Genomic DNA, 27,587 nt, shown 5'->3' with positions numbered 1-27,587 from the left:
GTTTCATCGAAATGCCTGTGTCCAGCAGGACGCCACTGATAATGTATTCGAACTTTGCAAGATTCTTTTTACTACTCGTTTTATCAACTAAAATTTCTCCACATCTAGAGCAGGTTTTCACTCTTTCTATCAAATAAAAATTCTGTCCAAGTAGTCATCCTGTATGGCCACCCAATGACGACACTTCCCGTACCCTACAGCATTACCAGGAAACCGTCGCAGACCGCTGCTGACTCTCCCTTCCAGATCGTTTATGTGTACAGAGAACGACAGGGCTCCTCCTAAACTTCCCTGGGGCACTCCTGATGATCCGTTGTCTCTGACTACGTGATGCGTTCTGTTAGAAGAAGTGTCTTCGAGCTCGTCACAAATCAGAGAACGTCTTTGATCTGCGCAGACTTCCTGCAACCAAACGCATTCGCTCGATGAATCCTTTCTAAAGGTGCGTTGACGCTGGTCCGCCTTGCGACTCTTCACGGTGCGGCTGCAGCTTTCCCCACACGGAAGGAGAGGTTGCCAGTGGGAGCACAGGTGTGAATGCAATCACTCACGTGCACATCTTCAGGAAGAGGCATGTAAGCCGCACACGTGCTCTGCTTGCGTGAGGGGCAAGGACAGTCGCACGGCGGCTAGGCGCAACGTGCACAAGGGCAAACGCACCTTCAATCTCTGTTGGTTTCTACATCTGCATGACTACTCTGCAATTCACATTTAAGTGCTTGGCAGAGGGTTCATCGAACCACAATCATACTATCTCACTACCATTCCACTCCCGAACAGCGCTCTGATTTCTCTTATTTTATTTTGATGATCATTCCTACCTCTGTATTTTCGTATTCGGAAGAGAAAGTTGGTGACTGAAATTTCGTAAATGGATCTCTCGGCGACGAAAAACATCTTTGCTTTAATGACTTCCATGCCAACTCGCGTATCATATCTGCCACACTCTCTCCCCTACTACGTAATAATACAAAACGAACTGCCCTTTTTTGCACCCTTTCGATGTCCTCCGTCAATCCCACCTGGTAAGGATCCCACACCGCGCAGCAATATTCTACCAGAGGACGAACGCGTGTAGTGTAAGCTGTCTCTTTAGTGGACTTCTTGCATCTTCTAAGTGTCCTGCCAATGAAACGCAACCTTTGGCTCGCCTTCCCCACAATATTATCTATCTGGTCTTTCCAACTGAAGTTGTTCCTAATTTTAACACCCAGGTACTCAATTGAATTGACAACCTTGAGAATTGTACTATTTATCGAGTAATCGAATTCCAACGGATTTCTTTTGGAACTCATGTGGATCACCTCACACTTTTCGTTATTTAGCGTCAACTGCCACCTGCCACACCATACAGAAATTTTTCCTAAACCGCTTTCCAACTGATACTGGTCTTCGGATGACCTTACTAGACGGCTCGTGGATACAAACTTTTCTCTCAGGAGGAAATTTATTAAATTCGAACTTACTGCATACTAAAGAATTCTCCAGCAAATCGACATTCATGATAGTGGCCTACGACTCGTGTGTCCGTTTGCTTATGAGTGTCACCAGCGCGTTTTTTTCCCAATCACTTGCGACATTCTGCTGGGCGAGAGATTCTCGATAAATCGAAGCCAAGTAAGAGGCCAATTTCGAAGAATACTTAGTGTCAAACCGAACATAGGACTCAATTTGGACCTGGCAACTTTTTTTTTTTAATTTGTCGTAAGTTCTTGAAGGACGAAATTAGTGAGGTCATCGGTTCCTAGGCTTACACACTACTTAATCTAACTTAAGCTAATTTACGCTATGGACAACACACACCCCCATGTCCGAGGGATAACCCGAACTTCTGACGAGGGAAGTCACGCAAAACGTGACAACGCGCCCAATACCGAGCGGCTAATCCGTGCGGCACTTATTTTTATCAACTCTTTGAGCCGCATCCCAACGGCAGTGCCTACCATTCGGTAGTTTGTGCCAAGGCCAAACGATGGAATGCCAATCCAGTGGCTTAGCTTGTGAACGGCGCAGCTCGCTCTATCAGAAAGAGAATCCCAGATTTACGCTGAAACAGCGCCGCGTGTCTAATTCGGTCCCATGTAACGCGATCGCCGCGCGTTAAGAAGCTGACGAGGGTCTCGCTCACCAAGCCGCCTCTCTCTCTCTCTCCCCGCCTTTGCTTTTGGCCTGCGACATGGAAATAAAACCCAGGGGCGTCTTCAGAGGCGTCATCGCCCTGAAGTCCGCGGTGTGGCGACCGCCTGCTCTCACGGCAGCTGCAGTGGGCTAATGTTTCCCCGCGCCGGCTGGCCGTGTCGCTTGTCTGACGCCGCATTCCTGTTGCCCAAACAGAGGGAGGACGCCTGTCTTCGGCGTTCGTTCCTCTTTGTGGCCAGATTGCGGCGCCAAGTTGCGCTATGCGCCTCTCGGAAGACTCTCTCTGTTCTTGTCTCTGTATTCTCGCTCACTCCCCCCCCCCCCTCTCTCTCTCTCTCTCTCAGTATGCGTGCGTGTGTGTTTAGCTGACTTCGGCCCAGACGCGACGAAGACGGACAGCTGCGTCAGCCGGCGAGGAGTATGAGCCTCGTCTCGCCGGGTATTTTTACTTCGACACGCCTCCCTACCGACATACTTGGAGCACGCTTGTCCCGTCTGCTGGCCTTCCTCCGTTCACTAGACGCAACGGCATCCAAAGACTGACGGCACACTACGTGGGCAAACTGACAGAAGCACCTCTTACTGGCTCAAAAGATAACTGTTTCCGGCAGCAACATCATTTACCTTGCTGCTGGTTATTTCATATACATACCTTCTCTTTCGGGTGTAGCCATTTCTTCCTCGCACGAGTTACCCGCTCACGTGAGGACAGATCCATAGTACTAGCGACCTATTCCTAAGCTTCAATAGTTACTCACCTTTATTGTTTCTTTCTCGTTCAACCTTTGGAGAGTGTGAGCCGTTTTTGTACCCACGCTTATAATGAAAGAAAAGAATATTCCGATTCGACCCTATCCAATACAATGCAGTCAGTAGTTACACAATATGGACCAGTTTGGAAAATTTCAGATAACAGGGCAAAAATGGTTCCACATCTGGTAGTGCCTCGACTTTCTTGTGCCCCCTACACGTTCTTCTCCTTACAGAGTGATTTAAATGATTGTATGATAGAACTACTACTGCCAGCTTTATGCATCTATAGATGTAGTTTATACTGCCGAAACTAGTGACCTACTGACGTGTTAACACAGCGGTTTTGCCGAATAAATCAACGTTCTCATGAGAAGACTACAGTATAAATTTATAGACCAACTCCTGCAGCGTCTGACCATGTCAGGTAACCACAAAAATCTGAAGTTTCGCAACTACACATCTGTGTTTTACATTAACAACGTAGGTAATCTATTATTCAATAGTAAAGACACGATGAAATCACTTACTTAACAGTGGAATCCATAAAATCAAGTGCAATCGCTGTGGAAAAGTTTATGCTGCTGAGTCAGGTAATGCTGTGGTGGCAATGGGGATGTCGAAAAGAAGAAAAAGAAAAAATAAAAGTCTGGCACAAGGAAAACCTGACTCAGTTTCTGAGTTAGGTCTTTCACAGAAAGTCCACCCACACAGTGGTAATGTGGACGTCATAAATAATTTTAATAAATTCAGAAACACTTGATGTCAAAAAATATGAACTTTTAAATGACAAAACGGAATACAGATGTTAGGGTACAATAATAAGTTCAGTATTACTGTTATTACTTTTTTAGTTTAACGTTTTCAATGTAAAATATAAAAAATTAATAGGCTCCTCCTCTAAACACTCTGCATCCCACCATTTTATACATCTTCTTCAGTAACAGGTGTGCAACCAGCACGTCAAGGGAGCGTTTCCTTTATTGAGATTTAAGTTATTTATTTCCTTTTTTTTTCGTCAGATGTTTCATTTTATTTTCGCCAGGACCTCTCAATGGAGGGCGGAAGATTTGTTTTCAACGTTCCGCCGCTGATGAGGTAATTACATTCGGAGTGCGAGAGATTGTTCCACCCCAAACGCAGCGTTCCGTCGTCAACTGTCATTAACAATTTAGGGAAATCATGGAGGATATAAATTGCGACGACACTTTGGGGATTTTAACTGGTGTCCTACGGAATATGAGTACACTGTCTTAGATGTGGGCTACATCCGTCGGTGTGTATCCCGATGAGATGTAAGTGTGGAGTACGTCATTCACATACACAACTTATTAAAAGGAAAAGACGGGGTAAATAAAATCCTGATCTGAACATCGCAAAAAGAATTTCAAAATAATAATAAGAATAAGAGGCTGGCAAATAATAATAATAAGTTGACGACACAGTTGACCATATACTCAGTTGTTACGTGAAGATCGTTAACAAGGGCACCGCGCCTACTCTTCGTCACCCATTCCTTCCAAATTTATCATATGTGCAGATCTCGGCGAGAAATGAAAGTGAGTGGCAGCTCCAGATAGGGAACGTTTTTTAAAGAAAGAAAAGAAAAAATGCAAATAAAATAGCGTTTGTGTTTCAAATCAAGGGTGTCATTAACTGTTTATGTTAGCCCTGTGACAAGGCAGCGGCCGGAACAGTGGAAGGGCTACATAACGGTAGTCCGAGGGTCGGAGGATCGAGCCCCTTTGAGGAATTATTGTTTTATTTTCAATTAGCAAATCCGGTAATGGTTCGCAGTTGCTGAATATACATTGGATACCCGTGGTCTAGGCATAGCGTCTTCTATTCATAATCGAAAACGCCTTCGCTCCCGGGTTCGATCCTCGCCACTGCCTAAATTTTGATAAATAATCAGCATTGGCGGCCGAAGACTTCCGGCATAAGAAGTCAGCCTCATTCTGCCAACGGCCTTGTCAAAGAGGGCGGAGGAGCGGATAGAGGTTCAGGGCACTCTCTTGTCCTAGAGGTGGGAAATTGCCCCTAAAGGCGGAAGAATCAGCAATGATCAACGACATGAGGATGCAGAAGGCAATGGAAACCACTGCATTAAAGACACGTAACGTGTATCCACAGGACATGTAGCCTGTAGTTGAAGAAGTGTCATGATGATCTCTCCATTGGCAAAAGATTCCGGAATAGTCCCCCATTCGGATGTCCGGGAGGGGACTGCCAAGGGGGAGGTTACCATGAGGAAAAGGTTGAATAATCAACGAACGGATAACGTTCTACGAGTCGGGGAGTGGAATGTCAGAAGTTTTAACGTGGTAGGGAAACTAGAAAATCTGAAAAGGGAAATGCAAAGGCTCAGTCTAGATATAGTAGAGGTCAGTGAAGTGAAGTGGAAGGAAGACAAGAATTTCTGGTCAGATGATTATCGGGTAATATCAACAGCAGCAGATAATGGTATAACAGGTCTAGGATTCGTTATGAATAGGAAGGTAGGGCAGAGGCTGTGTTACTGTGAATAGTTCAGTGACCGGGTTTTTCTAATCAGAATCGACAGCAGACCAACACCGACAACGATAGTTCAAGTATACATGCCGACGTCGCAAGCTAAAGATGAACAGATAGAGAAAGTGTATGAGGATATTTAAAGGGTAATGCAGTATATAAAGGGGGAAGAAAATCTAATAGTAATGGGCGACTGGAATGCAGTTGTAGGGGAAGGAGTAGAAGAAAAGATTACAGGAGAATATGGGCTTGGGACAAGGAATGAAAGAGGAGAAAGACTAATTGAGTTCTGTAACAAGTTTCAGCTAGGAATACCCTGTTCAAGAATCACAAGAGGAGGAGGTATACTTGGAAAAGGCCGGGAGATACGGGAAGATTTCAATTAGATTACATCATGGTCAGACAGAGATTCCGAAATCAGTTATTGGATTGTAAGGCGTACCCAGGAGCAGATATAGACTCACATCACAATATAGTAGTGATGAAGAGTAGGCTGAAGTTCAAGACATTAGTCAGGAAGAATCAATACGCTAAGAAGTGGGATACGGAAGTTCTAAGGAATGACGAGATACGTTTGAAGTTCTCTAACTTTATAGATACAGCAATAAGGAATAGCGCAGTAGGCAGTACAGTTGAAGAGGAATGGACATCTCTAAAAAGGGCCATCACAGAAGTTGGGAAGGAAAACAGAGGTACAAAGAAGGTAGCTGCGAAGAAACCATGGGTAACAGAAGAAATACTTCAGTTGATTGATGAAAGGAGGAAGTAGAAACATGTTCCGAGAAAATCAGGAATAGAGAAATACAAGTCGCTGAGGAATGAAATAAACAGGAAGCGCAGGGAAGCTAAGACGAAATGGCTGCAGGAAAAATGTGAAGACATCGAAAAAGATATGATTGTCGGAAGGACAGACTCCGCATACAGGAAAGTCAAAACAACCTTTGGTGACATTAAAAGCAACGGTGGTAACATTAAGAGTGCAACGGGAATTCCACTGTTAAATGCAGAGGAGAGAGCAGATAGGTGGAAAGAATACATTGAAAGCCCCTATGAGGGTGAAGATTTGTCTGATGTCATAGAAGAAGAAACAGGAGTCGATTTAGAAGAGATAGGGGATCCAGTATTAGAATCGGAATTTAAAAGAACTTTGGAGGACTTACGGTCAAATAAGGCAGAAGGGATAGATAACATTCCATCAGAATTTCTAAAATCATTAGGGGAAGTGGCAACAAAACGACTATTCACGTTGGTGTGTAGAATATATGACTCTGGCGACATACCATCTGACTTTCGGAAAAGCATCATCCACACAATTCCGAAGACGGCAAGAGCTGACAAGTGCGAGAATTATCGCACAATCAGCTTAACAGCTCATGTATAGAAGCTGCTTACAAGAATAATATACAGAATGGAAAAGAAAATTGAGAATGCGCTAGGTGACGATCAGTTTGGCTTTAGGAAAAGTAAAGGCACGAGAGAGGCAATTCTGACGTTACGGCTAATAATGGAAGCAAGGCTAAAGAAAAATCAAGACACGTTCATAGGATTTGTCGACCTGGAAAAAGCGTTCGACAATATAAAATGGTGCAAGCTGTTCGAGATTCTGAAAAAAGTAGTGGTAAGCTATAGGGAGAGACGGGTCATATACAATATGCACAACAACCAAGAGGGAATAATAAGAGTGGACGATCAAGAACGAAGAGCTCGTATTAAGAAGGGTGTAAGACAAGGCTGTAGCCTTTCGCCCCTACTCTTCTATCTGTACATCTATGTTTCAGTGATGGAAATAAAAGAAAGGTTCAGGAGTGGATTTAAAATACAAGATGAAAAGATATCAATGATACGATTCGCTGATGACATTGCTGTGCTGAGTGAAAGTTAAGAAGAATTAAATGATCTGCTGAACGGAATGAACAGTCTAATGAGTACACAGTATGGTTTGAGAGTAAATCGGAGAAAGACGAAGGTAATGAGAAGTCGTAGAAATGAGAACAGCGAGAAACTTAACATCAGGATTGATGGTCACGAAGTCAATGAAGTTAAGGAATTCTGCTACCTAGGCAGTAAAATAACCAATGACGGACGGAGCAAGGAGGACATCAAAAGCAGACTCGCTATGGCAAAAAGGCATTTCTGGCCAAGAGAAGTCTACTAATGTCAAATAGCGGCCTAAATTTGAGGAAGAAATTTCTGAGGATGTACGTCTGGAGTTCAGCATTGTATGGTAGTGAAACATGGACTGTGGGAAAACCGGAACAGAAGAGAATCGAAGCATTTGAGATGTGGTGCTATAGACGAATGTTGAAAATTAGGTGCACTGATAAGGTAAGGAATGAGGAGGTTCTATGCATAATCGGAGAGGAAAGAAATATGTGGAAAACACTGATAAGGAGAAGGGACAGGATGACAGGACATCTGCTAAGACATGAGGGAATGACTTCCATGGTACTAGAGGGAGCTGTAGAGGGCAAAAACTGTAGAGGAAGACATAGATTGGAATACGTCTAGCAAATAATGAGGACGTAGGTTGCAAGTGCTACTCTGAGATGAAGAGGTTGGCACAGGATTCGTGGCGGGCCGCATCAAACCAGTCAGTAGACTGGTGAAAAAAAAAAAATAAACGCGTCTGATCTACTTCCCCCTAACCTTCTCTCAGTCCATCTCCTCTTCCCCCTAACCTTCTCTCAGTCCATCTCCTCTTCCCCCTTCTCAGTGTCCGTTTCCGCCTCTTTCTGTCCATTATCTATCTCTTCTCACTCTCTATAACCTCCTTTCCTTGCCTCCTTCCACCTACTGCTTCCTACTCTATGTGTCAATTTCCACTACCACCTCGCTACCTATCTGTCCACACTCTCTCTCTCCCGCCCACCCTCTCCATCTCTCTCTTTCCCTCTCTCTCTCTCTCTCTCTCTCTCTCTCTCTCTGTCTCTCTCTCACCCTTGCTTATTCCTACAGCAAACTAAACCTCTATTGGGAATCGAAGTCGCTTAGAACGAATGCGTAAATGGGCTCGGGTCATTGCTCACAGGGTATAACAAAGACATCTCTAGTTTCTGAGTCTGTGAAGATAGTGACTTCAGTGACAGTGTTTCGCATAACTTTAATCAGCGGAGGCGTAGGTATACAAACTTTCGGACGATTCAGAGTTAGTAGCAGTATTGTAATCAAATCCTGATAAACCGTAAATGTAACTTTCCTGTACTCTGTTACAACGGACTGCGAACAAGGAAAAAAAAAACCACTACATAGCTGTATATACAATTTTTCTTTAAAGATATATACAGGGTGAGTCAGTAATTATTGCCACCAAGAAAAACTCCGAACGTATGATAATAGCAGAAGTGTTTCTGGGACAAAGGTTGCATGGGACAAGGTAGGCCATAATATACTGTTGGTTTTTTGATGTTAGATCGGAGATATGAATGTCAACTTTTTTTTAATGGGATGCTTTAGTTTGGTTCTTATTTTGAATAGCGACTATCGAGACGAATCCAACGACGTATAACAGTAACGTCTTTGAAGATCAACTAAGGTCAAAAAGAGGTGGCATGAACGTTCATTTACAGAAGGTGTTAGAAGTGATGACCACTGGTTTAAAAGCAGTGCTTCAATCTTCGTATCATGTATTGAGCAGCATTCCTTATCACTTAGGCACTTATCGAAACACATGCTCTGAGCTACATAGCCGGCCGGGGTGGCAGAGCTGTTCTAGGTGCTATAGTTTGGAACCGCGTGACCGCTACAGTCGCAGGTTCGAATCCTGCCTCGGGCATGCATGTGTGTGATGTCTTTAGGTTAGTTAGGTTTGAGAAGTTCTAAGTTCTAGGGGACTGATGACCTCAGAAGTGAAGTCCCAAAGTGCTCAGAGCCATTTGAATCAATTTTTTGACCTTCATATGTCTGACGCGAGCCCACCAACCAGCAAAAAGAAGGTCATATTATGGTTCACGTTGCACCAAGAAACTTTTGTCCCACAAACTATTCAGCTCCTATGATACGTTGGAGTTATTCTAGGTGGTAACAGTTAGTGACTCACCCTGTATAATGAAAATAAATTTATACAGGAGAAAAAATTTGTCTTATGGTTTAAATGCTGTGCTAGCGCAGTTAAAACTCAGTGGGGAACTAAAACGAAATTGCACGTTTTCACAGCACACGGTAGCATTTTTGCTCTCGCAATTGGTTTTAGAAGAAGACCTGTACACTTTTCTTAAAAAAATCTAATGTGCGTTCGTCTGATATTTTGTAAATTTAAGTAAATCGATTAACAACTTTTCGAGACTTTTCGTAATAACGTTTCTTTCCTCTTCATACATTGTATATATATTTATGTATCATAGATGCTAAAAAATCTGACAGATGCCTATCCATGCGTTTATTATAAAATCGTGTAAAAATTAATTCGGTCAAGAGCATTTCAACATTTTTGCTAACAATGATTCACTATTATATAAGGGACGAACAAAAAGTTTCAGTTCAAAGAACGTACGGTGCAGCATCGGCGTGCCAATCAGGCAAAACACGGAAAATCGCTGTCTGGTAAACACTGTGTCGTGCTGCGTGATGAGGTCCGTAGCTGCCTGCTGCGCGTCGTCGAGTGACAGCACTGACAGACCCTGCAAGGGCCTTTGTAAGGGACCAAAGGCGGGGTAATAGCAATGGGGAGGGATCAACATTCAAGGGCGGAGGCTCGAGTGCCTCCCACTGCAGTCGGCGCATCGTCTACGTTACATTCGCGGCATGGGGACGGCCTTCATCGAGAAGCAGCGGCACAGCTTGTCGCAGCTTTTTTTCGACGGACATGCTACTTCAAACACAGCCTTCTTTCTGCAATGGACGTCTACCAGTGTTTGTCCTCGGGCAGCCGATAAAAGAATAATAGCACGTTGCTCATGTTTAGACGCATTGCATAATGACGTCGCCATAGTTTACATTTCCGGATTTGTCGCATGCACGTCGGAAGTAATGCTACACTATTCCCATACCGACATGTCCCTGCTTATATACCTGCGTCGCAGTCGCGCTACAGTGCATATAAGCTGCAATAACGTCCTTAAACGGAGTCTTTTTGTTCGCCCCTTATATGTATATAGGTTGCCCATAAATAAAGCTATGGTTTCAAAACAGTGTAGATGGAGAACCACTGTTCAGAATGACGCCAATTTTGAACAGTATGTTATTGACGCAGTGCCGACGCGGTGGCCGAGCGGTTCCAGGTGCTTCAGTCCGGAACCGCGCGACTGCTACGATCGCAGGTTCGAATCCTGCCTCGGGCATGGATATGTGTGATGTCCGTAGAAATGTTGGAACACGTGAGGCAATACTGACCTTAGAAGAAAGATTAAGGAAAGGTAAACCTACGTTTCTAGCATTTGTAGACTTAGAGAAAGCCTTTGCCAATGGAATTCTCTCTTTCAAATTCTAAAAGTCGCAGGGTTAAAATACAGGGAGCGAAAGGCTATTTACAATTTGTGCAGAAATCAGATGGCAATTATAAGAGTGGAGGGACAAGAAAGGGAAGCAGTGGTTGGGAAGGGAGTGAGACAGGGTTGTAGCCTCTTCCCTGTGTTATTGAATTTGTATATTGAGCAAGCAGTAAAGGAAACAAAAGAAAAATTTTGAGTAGGTATTAAAATCCATGCATAAGAAATAAAAGTTTTGAGGTTTGCTACTGACATTGTAACTCTGTCAGAGACAGCTAAGGACTTAGAAGAGCAGTTGAACGGAATGGACAGTGTCTTGAAAGGAGGATATAAGATGAACATCAACAAAAGTAGAACGAGAATAATGGAATGTAGTCGAAGTAAGTCGGGTGAGGCTGAGGGAATTAGATTAGGAAATGAGACACTTAAAGTTGTAAATGAATTTTGCTATTTGGGGAGCAAAATAACTGATGATCGTCGAAGTAGAGAGGATATAAAATGTAGACTGGCAATGGCAAGGAAAACTTTTCTGAAGAAGAGAAATTTGTTATCATCGAGAATAGATTTAAGTTTCAGGAAGTCGTTTCTGAAAGTGTTTGTATGGAGTGTAGCCATGTATGGAAGTGAAACGTGGACGATAAATAGTCTAGACAAGAAGAGAATAGAAGTTTTCGAAATGTGGTGCTACAGAAGAATGCTGTAGATTAAATGGGTAGATCGCATAACTAATGAGGAGGTATTGAATAGGATTAGGGAGAAGAGAAGGTTGTGGCACAACTTGACTAGAAGAGAGGATCAGTTGGTAGGACATGTTCTGAGACATCGACGGATCACCAATTTAGTATTGGAGGGCAGCGTGGAGGTTAAAAATCGTAGAGGGAGACCAAGAGATGAATATACTAAGCAGATTCAGAAGGATGTAGGCTGCGGTAGGTACTGGGAAATGAAGAAGCTTGCACAGGATAGAGTAGCATGGAGAGCTGCATCAAACCAGTCTCAGGACTGAAGACCACGACAACAACACAACAACAACATCGCCAGTTGAACCTGACTATGTTCCACAGGGAAGAGTGTTTCATCTGTAATGGAGGCCACACATAGGATGCTGGTCTACCCTGTTCTTCAATAGTGCTAGAGTGTTGGCGATCCGTACAAGGTCGGATTGAAGGACGACATCGAAGCAGTTCAGACACGAGCTGCTGGATTTGTTACCGGTTGGTTCGAACAACACGTAAGTGTTACGGAGTTGCTTCGGGAGCTCAAATCGGAATCTCTGGAGGGAAGGTGACGTTATTTTCGAATAACATTGCTGAGAGAATTTAGAGAACCGGCATTTGAACCTGACTGCATAATGATTCTATTGCCGTCAACATACATTGCGCATACAGAAATTAGGGCTCATAAGGAGGCATACAGACAGTCGTTTCTCCCTCGATTTATTTACTAGAGAACAGGTAAGTTAGTAACGAGTAGTGGTACAAGGCACCTTCCGCCATGCAGCGTATCTAGTATCTATCTAGATGTAGGCATATAGGGTGGGGAATATAAAAGTAGCCTGGACGAGTGGATACTATTGTAGGTGAATGCATGCGTATAACCGCACCCCGCATAGCCCATAAAGCGCAAACAATGTGTACGCTATCCACGTGACCACACCGGTTCAGAGCGTAGTTCGGACTGTGTCGGTATCAGTGGAGCAGTGCAAATGGGACGACGTCGCTCACAGTGGAGCAGCGGTTGTTCGTTGTTGAAAGCTACGTGACAACAAAGTCGTGGTGGTCAGCTGCTTAGTGGTTTAGTGGTGTCAAGATTCCAGCAAAGAGTATCATGAACGTTTAGTCCGAAAATGACCTCAGACAGGATAAGTTTTGAACAATCCAGAAAAAATTCCGAAACTTGACTAAAAAATTAGAAAATGTGGCTACAGTCCACCATAAAATGCTTCAGAGTCCTACCAGATTAAACCGACTTCTTTCACAAAAGACCTGCACTTCACGTCGATTGTGCGGACGAATACTCCACACGGACACGAACGACATCCCTACTGGGTGTCTGTGTGATCATGTATTAACACCAGCTGATGGTCCTTAGCGCCTCCAGTTTTGTGAGTGTCTATTCACTGAGATAACAATGAATGGCTTGAACATGGATCGGTTCATTATCTCTCATGAAGTCTGTTTCACCTGAGTGGATATGTCAACTCTGGGTTGGAGTGAATCTACATGACTTCCACGAAACAACACTGAATGATCAGAAGGTTTGGGTTTGCTGATCAGTGTCTGCATGCCACATTATTGGTCCCGATTTCAGAAGCTGACTGTGGCGAGTTACATTGCCAACATTTTGAAATCACTTGTGGCAGGATTAACGAGGAAGGAAAAGACCTGCGATTACTTCCAGAAGGTTGGAGCAACCAACCATACAGCAAGCCGAATACTGGAGCACATTTACACAATCCTCCCCCCGGACATATTTGTTAGCAGAGATCAATCTGGCCGCGGCCCTAGCTGGCAACCCACGTAACCCTATCTGTCAGCGTGCGATCACCTTGTATGGGGAGACCTCAAATCTAAGGTGTATATTAACAAACCTCATAGTCTACAGGAACTGCAGCAGAACATTTCGGATGAGACTCGGCAGTTCCATCAGTCCAGCAAGTTTGGTGTCTTATGGGACCAAACTGCTGAGGTCATCAGTCCCTAAGCTTACACACAATTTAATATAACTGAAACTAACTTACGCTAACGACGACACACACACCCATGTCCGAGAGAGGACTCGAACCTCCGACGGGGGAGCCGCGAGGACCGTGACAAAACGCCCCACACCTCGCGGCTACCACGCTCGGCTCCAGCAGTCCAGCTACAATCTTCAATCCGCTTACAGCAGCTTGCTGACCAGGCCCAAAAGTGCCAAAACATGAATGGTGGCCACTTTCAACATCTGTTATAGTCTGGTTAGTATCGCATTTCCTTTCGTCTGCTATGTTTCTTTGTAACCTGGAACTCTATTCTCCGGGCTACATTCATTTGCCCGATCCTATACTCCTCTATATGGGTTGTAACCATATTTTCGTATGATGTATATTGAAAATATGTTGCCCTAATTTTTATTATGGTGTTTTTGTTGCAGTCTTCAGTCCTGAGACTGGTTTCATGCAGCTCTCCATGCTACTCTATCCTGTGCAAGGTTCTTCATCTCCCAGTACCTATTGCAACCTACATCCTTCTGAATCTGCTTAGTGTATTCATCTCTTGGTCTTCCTCTACGATTTTTACTGACCACGTTGCCCTCCAATACCAAATTGGTGATCCCTTGATGCCTCAGAACATGTCCTACCAACCGATTCCTTCTTCTGGTCAAGTTGTGCCACAAACTTCTCTTCTCCCCAATCCTATTCAATACTTCCTCATTAGTTATATAATCTACCCATCTAATCTTCAGCATTCTTCTGTAGCACCACATTTCGAAAGCTTCTGTTCTCCTCTTGTCCAAACTATTTATCACCCATGTTTCACTTCCATACATGGCTACACTCCGTGCAAATACTTTCAGAAATGACTTCCTGACACTTAAATCTATACTCGATGTTAACAAATTTCTCTTCTTCAGAAACGCTTTCCTTGCCATTGCCAGTCTACATTTTATATCCTCTCTACTTCGACCATCGTCAGTTATTTTGCTCCCCAAATAGCAAAACTCCTTTACTGATGTAAGTGTCTCATTTCCTAATATAATTCCTTCAGCATCACCCTACTTAATTCGACTACATTCCATTATCCTCCTTTTGCTTTTGTTGATGTTCATCTTATATCCTCCTTTCAAGACACTGTCAATTCCATTTAACTGCTCTTCTAAGTCCTTAGCTGTCTCTGACAGAATTGCAATGTCATCGGCAAACCTCAGAGTTCTTATTTCTTCTCTGTGGATTTTAATATCTACTCCGAATTTTTCTTTTGTTTCCTTTACTGCTTGCTCAATATACAGATTGAATAACATCGGGGAGAGGCTACAACCCTGTCTTACTCCCTTCCCGACCACTGCTTCCCTTTCATGTCCCTCGACTCTTATAACTGCCATTTGGTTTCTGTACAAATTATAAATAGCCTTTCGCTCCCTGTATTTTACCCCTGCCACCTTTAGAATTTGAAAGAGAGTATTCCAGTCAACATTGTCAAAAGCTTTCTCTAAGTCTACAAATGCTAGAAACGTAGGTTTGCTTTTCCTTAATCTTTCTTCTAAGATAAGTTGTAGGGTCAGAATTGCCTCACGTGTTCCAATGTTTCTACGGAATCCAAACAGATCTTCCCCGACGTCTGCTTCTACTAGTATTTCCATACGTCTGTAAACAACTCGTGTTAGTTTTTTGCAGCTGTGGCTTATTAAACTGATTGTTCGGTAATTTTCACAACTGTCAACACCTGCTTTCTTTGGGATTGGAATTATTATATTCGTTTTGAAGTTTGAGGGTTTTTCGCCTATTTCATATATCTTGCTCACCATATGGTAGAGTTTTGTCAGGATTGGCTCTCCCAAGGCCGTCAGTAGTTCCAATGGAATGTTGTCTACTCCGGGGTCCTTGTTTCGACTCAGGTCTTTCAGTGCTCTGTCAAACTCTTCACGCAATATCATATCTCCCATTTCATCTTCATCTACATCCTCTTACATTTCCATAGAATTGTCCTCAAGTGCATTGCCCTTGTATAGACCCTCTGTATACTTCTTCCACCTTTTTGCTTTCCCTTCTTTGCTTAGAACTAAGTTTCCATCTGAGCTCTTGATATTCATACAAGTGGTTCTCTTATCTCCAAAGGTCTCTTTAATTTTCCTGTAGGCAGTATCTATCTTACCCCTAGTGAGATAAGCCTCTACATCCTTACATTTGTCATCTAGCCATCCCTGCTTAGCCATTTGGCACTTCGTCGATCTCATTTTTGAGACGTTTGAATTCCTTTTTGCCTGCTTCATTCACTGCATTTTTATATTTTGTTCTTTCATCAATTAAATTAAATATTTCTTCTGTTACCCAAGGATTTCTACTAGCACTCGTCTTTTTACTTACTTGATCCTCTGCTGCCTTCACTACTTCATCCCTCAAAGTTACCCATTCTTCTTCTACCGTATTTCTTTCCCCCATTCCTATCAATTGTTCCCTTATGCTCTCCCTGAAACTCTGTACAACCTATCGTTCTTTCAGTTTATCCAGGTCCCATCTCCTTACTTTCCCACATTTTTGCAGTTTCTTCAGTTTTAATCTACAGGTCATAACCAATAGATTGTGGTCAGAGTCCACATCTCCCCCTGGAAATGTCTTACAATTTAAAACCTGGTTCCTAAATCTCCGTCTTACCATTATATAATCTATCTGATACCTTTTAGTATCTCCAGGGTTCTTCCATGTATACAACCTTCTTTCATGATTCTTAAACCAAGTGTTAGCTATGATTAAGTTGTGCTCTGTGCAAAATTCTACCAGGCGGCATCCTCTTTCATTTTAGCCCCAATCCATATTCACCTACTATGTTTCTTTCTCTCACATTTCCTACACTCGAATTCCAGTCACCCATGACTATTAAATTTTCGTCTCCCTTCACTATCTGAATAATTTCTTTTATTTCATCACACATTTCTTCAATTTCTTCGTCATCTGCTGAACTAGTTGGCACATAAACTTGTACTACTGTAGTAGGTGTGGGCTTCGTGTCTATCTTGGCCACAATAATGTGTTCACTATGCTGTTTGTAGTAGCTTACCCGCATTCCTATTTTCCTATTCATTATTAAACCGACTCCTGCATTACCCCTATTTGATTTTGTGTTTATAACCCTGTAGTCACCTCACCAGAAGTCCTGTTTCTCCTGCCACCGAACTTCACAGATTCCCACTATATCTAACTTTAACCTATCCATTTCCCTTTTTAAATTTTCTAACCTACCTGCCCGATTAAGGGGTCTGACATTCCACGCTCCGGTCCGTAGAACGCCAGTTTTCTTTCTCCTGATAACGACGTCCTCTTGAGTAGTCCCGGCCAGGAATCCGAATTTTACCTCCGGAATATTTTACCCAAGTGTTCGCCATCGTCATGTAATCATACAGTAAAGCTGCATTCCCTCGGAAAAAATTACGGCCGTAGTTTCCCCTTGCTTTCAGCCGTTCGCAATACCAGCACAGCAAAGCCGTTTTGGTTATTGTTACAAGGCCAGAGCAGTCAATCATCCAGACTGTTGCCCTTGCAACTACTGAAAAGCCTGCTGCCCCTCTTCAGGAACCACACTTTTGTCTGGCCTCTCAACAGATACCCCTCCGTTGTGGTTGCACCTACGGTACGGCTATCTGTATCGCTGAGGCACGCAAGCCTCCCCACCAACGGCGAGGTCCATGGTTCATGGAGGGGGGGGGGGGTTATTATGGTATCGTGCAAAAATAGAAGTAAATCGGTCAAGAGCTTTTCAGTACTTTTGTTAACATTGTTTCCTTATTATATGTTATATGGGGCAAACAAATAGTTTCCCTTCGGATGCCGTACGTTCTAGCATCGGTATGCCAACCACGCAAAATAGACAAAATCTCCATGACCATAGAGGCAATTATCCCACCGATGCACAATGTCGAAGGGAGAAGGGACCCGTTCGGTAAAACACAGTGCCCTGCTGTGTCAGAATTGCCTCACGTGTTCCAATGTTTCTACGGAATCCAAACAGATCTTCCCCGACGTCGGCTTCTACTAGTTTTTCCATACGTCTGTAAACAATTCCCGTTAGTATTTTGCAGCTGTGGCTTAATAAACTGATTGTTCGGTAATTTTCACATCTTTCAACACCTGCTTTGTTTGGGATTGGAATTACTATAGTTGTCTTGAAGTCTGAGGGTATTTCGCCTGTCTCATACATCTTTTTCACCAGATGGTAGAGTTTTGACAGGACTGGCACTTACTGTCGTTCTCATTTTTGAGACGTTTGGATTCCCTTTTGCCTGCTTCATTTACTGCATTTTTATATTTTCCCCTTTCATCAATTAAATTTAATATTTCTTCTGTTACCCAAGGGTTTCTACTAGCCCTCGCCTTTTTACCTATTTGATCCTGTGCTGCCTTCACTATTTCATCTCTCATTCTTCTTCTACTGTATTTCTTTCCCCCATTCCTGTCGGTTGTTCCCGTATGCTGTCCCTGAAACCCTGTACAACCTCTGGTTCTTTCAGTTTATCCAGGTCCCATCTCCTTAAATTTCCACCTTTTTGCGGTTTCTTCAGTGGTCAGAGTCCACATCTGCCTCTGGAAATTCTTACAATTTAAAATCTGGTTCCTAAATCTCTGTCTTTCCATTATATAATCTATCTGATATCTTCTAGTATCTCTAGGGTTCCTCCATGTATACAACCCCTCCATGTATACATCCTTCTTTCATGATTCTTCAACCAAGTGTTAGCTATGATAAAGTTATGATTAAGTTAACTAGCGATAGTGTGTTCATCCTTACGGGACATGTACATTAGTATGTTCTTCAGAAATGCATAGCATTTAAACGATGTCTGCCAGACGGCTCAAGGTCAGCATCGATATCGCAACGCAACTCCATCTACCGGTAAAATAGGCCTCAGGCTCTCGTACTCGTTATTAGCCGAAGTTAACGGATCAGTGTTGCTTGGGCAGACGTGCAGGATGCTCTCTGACATACTTGCGAACCGTCCCGTCAAATCAGTGAGTTTGAAAGAGGGCGCATTGTTGGCGTGAGAGAATGTTTTGCATTCGTCCGGGAAAGTGCTGCTCATGTGGGACGAAGTCTTTCGTCAGTGCAACGGTTTAGTGCACAATGGTTCACGGAAAGCCGTAGAAAGATGGGGCAGGTCGTGCCGTCCAGACCACCGACGAGACGATGGACACTTCCTCCGAATGGCCCTGCAGGACAGATCTGCAACCTCCTCGGCTCCGGTGCAACAGTGGAACGCTGTAACACACCGTACAGTATCACGGGTGACAGTTCGTCACCGTTTACTACGGCACGAGTTACGTGATCGTCGTCCTCTTCTCCGCCTACCTTTGGCGAAAGTCCAGAAGCATGCTACACGTCAGTGATGTAGAGAACATCCCAGAAGTGGGAAGAATTCTACAGGATACAGAGAACCACTTCGAAAATAAACTGTAGGCAACGAAGGGGATATGATAACAACAGACTGAAAGAGATAGAAGAGGACTTCCAACAAAAACTACAAACGAAATTAAATATCTTCTATATTTCGCGGTCCTGCCAGCAAATGTATAAATATTAATTTTAACTTTAATAATCGACAGCCTCAGTTGCACCGATTACCTAGAAATTTACCTAGGTTTCAGTCGGGATAACCTAACCTTCTTCAGAATAACAGTAACTACCGTTTGTCCAGAGTGGACATCGTCAAGCTAAAACTACAAATACATAAATTATCGTCGGGCTGTAAAACATATCTGGAACTGCCTCGGCCACACTTTGCAACCGCGATGCGGCAGCCATGAGTGCTGTACTGGAATTGTTGCCGCATCGCGGTCGGAAAATTACAGAACATTCAGTGAAAATATGACAGGAACCAACCACTGAGCTTATGGTTCAAAATACAAGACGAAACACTGGAGACAAACCCGAAAAAAACTGTGAAATATTATGGCAAAACGGACACACAATACTAAATTGTGATAAACCGGTGCAGATCCTGCAGTCCGAGAAGCCAGAACCCCGATTGCAAACCGCAAACACACGAGGAGATCGTGAAAATAATAACACCACTGAAAATAATAGAGCACTTGGAGAAGATAGACTGATTGGGGAAACCTGGAAATCACACCACGAACATCTCACAAAAAAAGTCATCAAAAACATTTGAAAAACAGAAAAGGTACTAGAAGAATTGAAGTCAGCGATAATACACCATTTCCATAAGAAGAGAAAGAAACCAGACCCTAATAACTACAGAGGAATTTCACTGCTGCCTGTGACATACAAAATTCTGTCAAAAGCCATGCTAAAGCGGCTAGATCATTCAATAGATACGCAGATAGAAGAACACCAAGGACTATTTAGAAATTTAAGATCATATATTGAACAGATGTGGCGACTGTAAACAATACTGACAACCAGAAGGTCCAGGAACACCACAATTACATTAGTCGACTTCAAGAAGGCTACGATTCTATAGAGAGACAAAAATTCTTCAGCACTCTGGAAGAAATGAAGTTGGCCAACAGTACCAGGAAGCTAATCCAGGAAACATTAACAAATACAACATCCAAAGAGAAGTTTGTGGGAGAGATTTGGGAATTATTCGAAATCAAGGCAGGAGTGAGGCAGAGTGATGGGCTTTCGCCCATTGTATTTAATTCGGATTTGGAGAAAATATTCAGGACATGAGACAGGAGAGTCAATGAGGTAAAAGTGGGGAGCCGGGATAGAACATCAACATAAAATGTCTGCCCTCTGCCGATGATATGGCCATCGTAACAAATAACGGAAAAGAAGTCTGGGAAGCTTAGAGAAACTACATGAAATCTCAGCCAAAACTGGAGTACAAATCTTAAATGAGGGAATGCAACACATGGAAAGAAAATCCACAGACATGCACCCACCGGTAACCAAGTATGGAAAGAGAGTACAAGTTGATAGTTTCAGAGAGATTAGACAGAAAACAGATCTGAAAGCAACATCCAGTGAAGAAAGAATTACAAAACTACGAAAAGCATACGAACTTACACGGAATCAATACAAGAAAAGAAGTATTTCCATCAATGCTAAATTAGAACATTACAGTACAGTAGTTTTACCAGAGGCATTGTATGCCTCAGAAACGACAGTAATCAAAGGAAGAAAGAAAATTGAGGAGTTGGAAAATGAGACAGGAAAATACTGACAAAGATCTAAAGGCAATTAGAGAAAGAGGGGATCTGGATATAGTGAGACCGCCAAGAAACAGTACGCACCGACAGAGACGATTACAAACGACATCAGGAAAAGAAGGGCAAAGTTCTACAGACACACACATAATATGAATGAAAATAGATTGACCAAGAAAATTTGTAACATACTGACAACTATTATAGTGAAAACCAACCGGGTAAAGGAAACCATGGAAGACCTCAACAAACTGAACATCTCGACAGAAGGCATGACGGACACTGAAAATACAAAGAGAAAACCACAAAACAGAAATTTCAGCATATGCCAGAATAGAATAAAACAGGAAATACGTGGACAAAAGGGAGAAGGAAGAAACACAGTTACTATATGAGACACTTTTAGAAAGAAACAAGAAAGAGACAGAAAAAAAATTCCATGAAAACTGATTGTGTTTCAGCACTCTCCTTAGCGGGGAATTGACGTTAATAATATATACAGGGTGGAGAAAAATTGTACCACGAAATTTTAACCCTGGATAGCTGATGCCTGTAGGAACCAAAATTACTAATGTTGTGTAGCTCGACAATCCACCATTTTTAAACTACGGAAATTTGGCTCCGATTCGCCGTGGAATTGCCCTGTTGTGCTTTGTCGGTTGACGGGCACCGCTATGGTTCTTCTAATAATTTCCGGGTATGCAGCCGGATCCCGTCGACATTCTGCCACGATATTTCGGCCCAGAGACGTCCGGCCATCATCAGGTGAGTACACAACTACTGAAGAGCCCAGGTGCAGTCGCGGTATTTATACCGATTCTCGCGCACGTGTTGACATGCGCGGCATAGCCGAGTTGTACGTGCTGCCCTCGGTGGTGAAAGTAAAAGATCATCTAGTCATTGAGTATCGAATGACGTTGTCTATTCCGCTGTGAATGTATAATTTTAATAACAGGATTCCAAGTTTTATCCAGTTGAAAGCCGTTGTCACGATTTATAAGATTATCGGCAAGACGTATTTCCACTGATTCCTTGATTACGGAATCCCAAAATCCGGAAACCGGAGCTAAAATTTTTGTTCCATTGTATTCCATTGAATGTCCCAATGAAATACAGTGCTCTGCTACTGCCGATTTTGACGGTTGCCGCAGACGGGTGTATCTTTCATGTTCTGTACATCGTTCATGGACAGTTCTTGTCGTCTGGCCAATATATGCAGAGCCACATTCACAGGGAATTTTGTAGACGCCTGCTTTCTTCAGTTGTAAATCGTCTTTAACGGATCCAACCAGGGCCCGGTTCTTTGCTGGTGGACGGAAGATAACCTTGATTTTATTCTTCTTCAGTAATCGGCCTATTTTCGACGACACATTCCCGGCGTATGGAAGAAACGCAGTTGATCTAAAGTCGTCATCAGCGTCCTCAGTGCGCTGTTTCTTGTTATGACAGTTGCGCATGGCCTTTCTTATTTGGCGTGAAGTGTAGCCATTCTCTTTAAAAACCTTCTCCAAGTGTTCTAATTCTGCGTGGAGGTTTTCATCGTCCGATATTACATGCGCTCGATGTATTAAGGTACTGAGAACGCCGGCTGTTTGTGCTGGGTGGTGGCAGCTTGACGCCTGGAGATACAGATCTGTGTGAGTCGGTTTCCTGTACACAGAATGTCCTAATGACCCATCATTTTTACGGCATACTAGCACGTCTAGAAATGGTAAAGTGCCATCTTTTTCAATCTCCATCGTGAATTTGATGTTCTCATGTAAAGAGTTTAAATGATGAAGGAATTTCTCCAGTTCCTGTCTGCCATGAGGCCATACAACAAAAGTATCATCTACATACCGCCAGAAGACCGTAGGCTTTAAGACAGCAGACTCAAGTGCTTTCTCCTCAAAGTCCTCCATAAAGAGATTAGCTACCACAGGGGACAAAGGGCTCCCCATGGCGACGCCGTCTGTTTGTTCAAAGAATTCGTCATTGAATAGAAAGTACGTTGAGGAGAGTATATGTTCAAACAAGGCCGTCATTTCTGCACTGAATAAGTTGCCAATAAGATGTAACGATTCCATTAAAGGCACTTTGGTAAATAGTGAGACCACATCAAAGCTGACTAATAAATCCGAACTGCTAAGCTTAACTTCCTTCAAGCGACTGACAAAATCCTCGGAATTACGTATATGGTGGCAACACTTACCCACATACGGCTTTAGTAGTGAGGCCAGATATTTTGCTGTAGAATAGGTGGCAGCACCAATATTACTCACTATTAATCGTAGTGGGGCACCATCCTTGTGTATCTTGGGAAGACCGTAGAGTCTTGGTGGTACTGCATTGTGTGGTCTCAATCTCTTGATAATTTGTTCAGGTAGAGAACAGTCGTTCAAAAGGGTAGCAGTTTTCCTTGATATTCGGCTTGTTGGGTCCTTTTCAATTCTGCGGTACGTGGAATCATTTAGCTGACAATATATCTTCTCGTTGTAGGCTTCCCTTGTCAGAAGAACTGTGGCGTTACCCTTATCCGCAGGCAGTACGACTGTGCTAGTATCTTCTCTGAGGCTGCGGAGAGCAGCTCTTTCAGCTGGCGTGATGTTACTCCGTTGTGGCGCACATTTCAACAACGTTCGGCAAGATTCACGTCGAATTTCGTCTGCATTATCCGCAGGGAGACGTCTAATAGCTTCCTCAATGGAACTGATGAAATCCGTTAAAGGCAGTGAAACAGGAGTAGGGGCGAAGTTTAAACCTTTCGCAAGCACTGACATCGTCGCATCGTCAAACGATTTCTCCGTAAGGTTCACCACGGATCGTCCAGAGATAGCTTCTTGCGGCTTTCGTGTTACGAGTTGGCTAAACTTCGCACTTTGCCTGTTCGTACTGTTCCTGTGAGCCCAGTCTGCCTTGGCCCAAGATACACCGTCAATCCAGTCCCAGCTAAGGGAAGAACATCTTGCTGCAATCTTCAGATGTAAATAATATAAATTCCTGGCAACAGTGTCTAACTCACGACGCGTATAACGGATTCGTTCTCTTAATAAAGCCAGACTCGCCTTGCGTTTTATATTGTTGGCGGCCACACTATTAATAAAATGAACAACTCTGGCGAAAGTTGGAATCAAGTTATTGTTTCTACATTTCAGTAAAAAATTTAGTGAACACAGCAACCTGGCTCTTTTCTCGCGTAATTTATCCAGTACGTGGATATCCTGAACCATCTCCTCCCCGTAAAGGTATTTGATGTGACTTCTGAAATTTTCCCGGCGTATTTGTTCTTCTAATAATTTCCGGGTATGCAGCCGGATCCCGTCGACATTCTGCCACGATATTTCGGCCCAGAGACGTCCGGCCATCATCAGGTGAGTACACAACTACTGAAGAGCCCAGGTGCAGTCGCGGTATTTATACCGATTCTCGCGCACGTGTTGACATGCGCGGCATAGCCGAGTTGTACGTGCTGCCCTCGGTGGTGAAAGTAAAAGATCATCTAGTCATTGAGTATCGAATGACGTTGTCTATTCCGCTGTGAATGTATAATTTTAATAACAGGATTCCAAGTTTTATCCAGTTGAAAGCCGTTGTCACGATTTATAAGATTATCGGCAAGACGTATTTCCACTGATTCCTTGATTACGGAATCCCAAAATCCGGAAACCGGAGCTAAAATTTTTGTTCCATTGTATTCCATTGAATGTCCCAATGAAATACAGTGCTCTGCTACTGCCGATTTTGACGGTTGCCGCAGACGGGTGTATCTTTCATGTTCTGTACATCGTTCATGGACAGTTCTTGTCGTCTGGCCAATATATGCAGAGCCACATTCACAGGGAATTTTGTAGACGCCTGCTTTCTTCAGTTGTAAATCGTCTTTAACGGATCCAACCAGGGCCCGGTTCTTTGCTGGTGGACGGAAGATAACCTTGATTTTATTCTTCTGAAGAAGAATAAAATCAAGGTTATCTTCCGTCCACCAGCAAAGAACCGGGCCCTGGTTGGATCCGTTAAAGACGATTTACAACTGAAGAAAGCAGGCGTCTACAAAATTCCCTGTGAATGTGGCTCTGCATATATTGGCCAGACGACAAGAACTGTCCATGAACGATGTACAGAACATGAAAGATACACCCGTCTGCGGCAACCGTCAAAATCGGCAGTAGCAGAGCACTGTATTTCATTGGGACATTCAATGGAATACAATGGAACAAAAATTTTAGCTCCGGTTTCCGGATTTTGGGATTCCGTAATCAAGGAATCAGTGGAAATACGTCTTGCCGATAATCTTATAAATCGTGACAACGGCTTTCAACTGGATAAAACTTGGAATCCTGTTATTAAAATTATACATTCACAGCGGAATAGACAACGTCATTCGATACTCAATGACTAGATGATCTTTTACTTTCACCACCGAGGGCAGCACGTACAACTCGGCTATGCCGCGCATGTCAACACGTGCGCGAGAATCGGTATAAATACCGCGACTGCACCTGGGCTCTTCAGTAGTTGTGTACTCACCTGATGATGGCCGGACGTCTCTGGGCCGAAATATCGTGGCAGAATGTCGACGGGATCCGGCTGCATACCCGGAAATTATTAGAAGAACAAATACGCCGGGAAAATTTCAGAAGTCACATCAAATACCTTTACGGGGAGGAGATGGTTCAGGATATCCACGTACTGGATAAATTACGCGAGAAAAGAGCCAGGTTGCTGTGTTCACTAAATTTTTTACTGAAATGTAGAAACAATAACTTGATTCCAACTTTCGCCAGAGTTGTTCATTTTATTAATAGTGTGGCCGCCAACAATATAAAACGCAAGGCGAGTCTGGCTTTATTAAGAGAACGAATCCGTTATACGCGTCGTGAGTTAGACACTGTTGCCAGGAATTTATATTATTTACATCTGAAGATTGCAGCAAGATGTTCTTCCCTTAGCTGGGACTGGATTGACGGTGTATCTTGGGCCAAGGCAGACTGGGCTCACAGGAACAGTACGAACAGGCAAAGTGCGAAGTTTAGCCAACTCGTAACACGAAAGCCGCAAGAAGCTATCTCTGGACGATCCGTGGTGAACCTTACGGAGAAATCGTTTGACGATGCGACGATGTCAGTGCTTGCGAAAGGTTTAAACTTCGCCCCTACTCCTGTTTCACTGCCTTTAACGGATTTCATCAGTTCCATTGAGGAAGCTATTAGACGTCTCCCTGCGGATAATGCAGACGAAATTCGACGTGAATCTTGCCGAACGTTGTTGAAATGTGCGCCACAACGGAGTAACATCACGCCAGCTGAAAGAGCTGCTCTCCGCAGCCTCAGAGAAGATACTAGCACAGTCGTACTGCCTGCGGATAAGGGTAACGCCACAGTTCTTCTGACAAGGGAAGCCTACAACGAGAAGATATATTGTCAGCTAAATGATTCCACGTACCGCAGAATTGAAAAGGACCCAACAAGCCGAATATCAAGGAAAACTGCTACCCTTTTGAACGACTGTTCTCTACCTGAACAAATTATCAAGAGATTGAGACCACACAATGCAGTACCACCAAGACTCTACGGTCTTCCCAAGATACACAAGGATGGTGCCCCACTACGATTAATAGTGAGTAATATTGGTGCTGCCACCTATTCTACAGCAAAATATCTGGCCTCACTACTAAAGCCGTATGTGGGTAAGTGTTGCCACCATATACGTAATTCCGAGGATTTTGTCAGTCGCTTGAAGGAAGTTAAGCTTAGCAGTTCGGATTTATTAGTCAGCTTTGATGTGGTCTCACTATTTACCAAAGTGCCTTTAATGGAATCGTTACATCTTATTGGCAACTTATTCAGTGCAGAAATGACGGCCTTGTTTGAACATATACTCTCCTCAACGTACTTTCTATTCAATGACGAATTCTTTGAACAAACAGACGGCGTCGCCATGGGGAGCCCTTTGTCCCCTGTGGTAGCTAATCTCTTTATGGAGGACTTTGAGGAGAAAGCACTTGAGTCTGCTGTCTTAAAGCCTACGGTCTTCTGGCGGTATGTAGATGATACTTTTGTTGTATGGCCTCATGGCAGACAGGAACTGGAGAAATTCCTTCATCATTTAAACTCTTTACATGAGAACATCAAATTCACGATGGAGATTGAAAAAGATGGCACTTTACCATTTCTAGACGTGCTAGTATGCCGTAAAAATGATGGGTCATTAGGACATTCTGTGTACAGGAAACCGACTCACACAGATCTGTATCTCCAGGCGTCAAGCTGCCACCACCCAGCACAAACAGCCGGCGTTCTCAGTACCTTAATACATCGAGCGCATGTAATATCGGACGATGAAAACCTCCACGCAGAATTAGAACACTTGGAGAAGGTTTTTAAAGAGAATGGCTACACTTCACGCCAAATAAGAAAGGCCATGCGCAACTGTCATAACAAGAAACAGCGCACTGAGGACGCTGATGACGACTTTAGATCAACTGCGTTTCTTCCATACGCCGGGAATGTGTCGTCGAAAATAGGCCGATTACTGAAGAAGAATAAAATCAAGGTTATCTTCCGTCCACCAGCAAAGAACCGGGCCCTGGTTGGATCCGTTAAAGACGATTTACAACTGAAGAAAGCAGGCGTCTACAAAATTCCCTGTGAATGTGGCTCTGCATATATTGGCCAGACGACAAGAACTGTCCATGAACGATGTACAGAACATGAAAGATACACCCGTCTGCGGCAACCGTCAAAATCGGCAGTAGCAGAGCACTGTATTTCATTGGGACATTCAATGGAATACAATGGAACAAAAATTTTAGCTCCGGTTTCCGGATTTTGGGATTCCGTAATCAAGGAATCAGTGGAAATACGTCTTGCCGATAATCTTATAAATCGTGACAACGGCTTTCAACTGGATAAAACTTGGAATCCTGT

This window comes from Schistocerca gregaria, chromosome 3, assembly GCF_023897955.1.
Source record: "Schistocerca gregaria isolate iqSchGreg1 chromosome 3, iqSchGreg1.2, whole genome shotgun sequence".
In the NCBI taxonomy this organism is placed as follows: domain Eukaryota; kingdom Metazoa; phylum Arthropoda; class Insecta; order Orthoptera; family Acrididae; genus Schistocerca; species Schistocerca gregaria.
The sequence above is the reverse complement of the archived record's forward strand: the minus strand, read 5'-3'. Positions refer to the sequence as shown.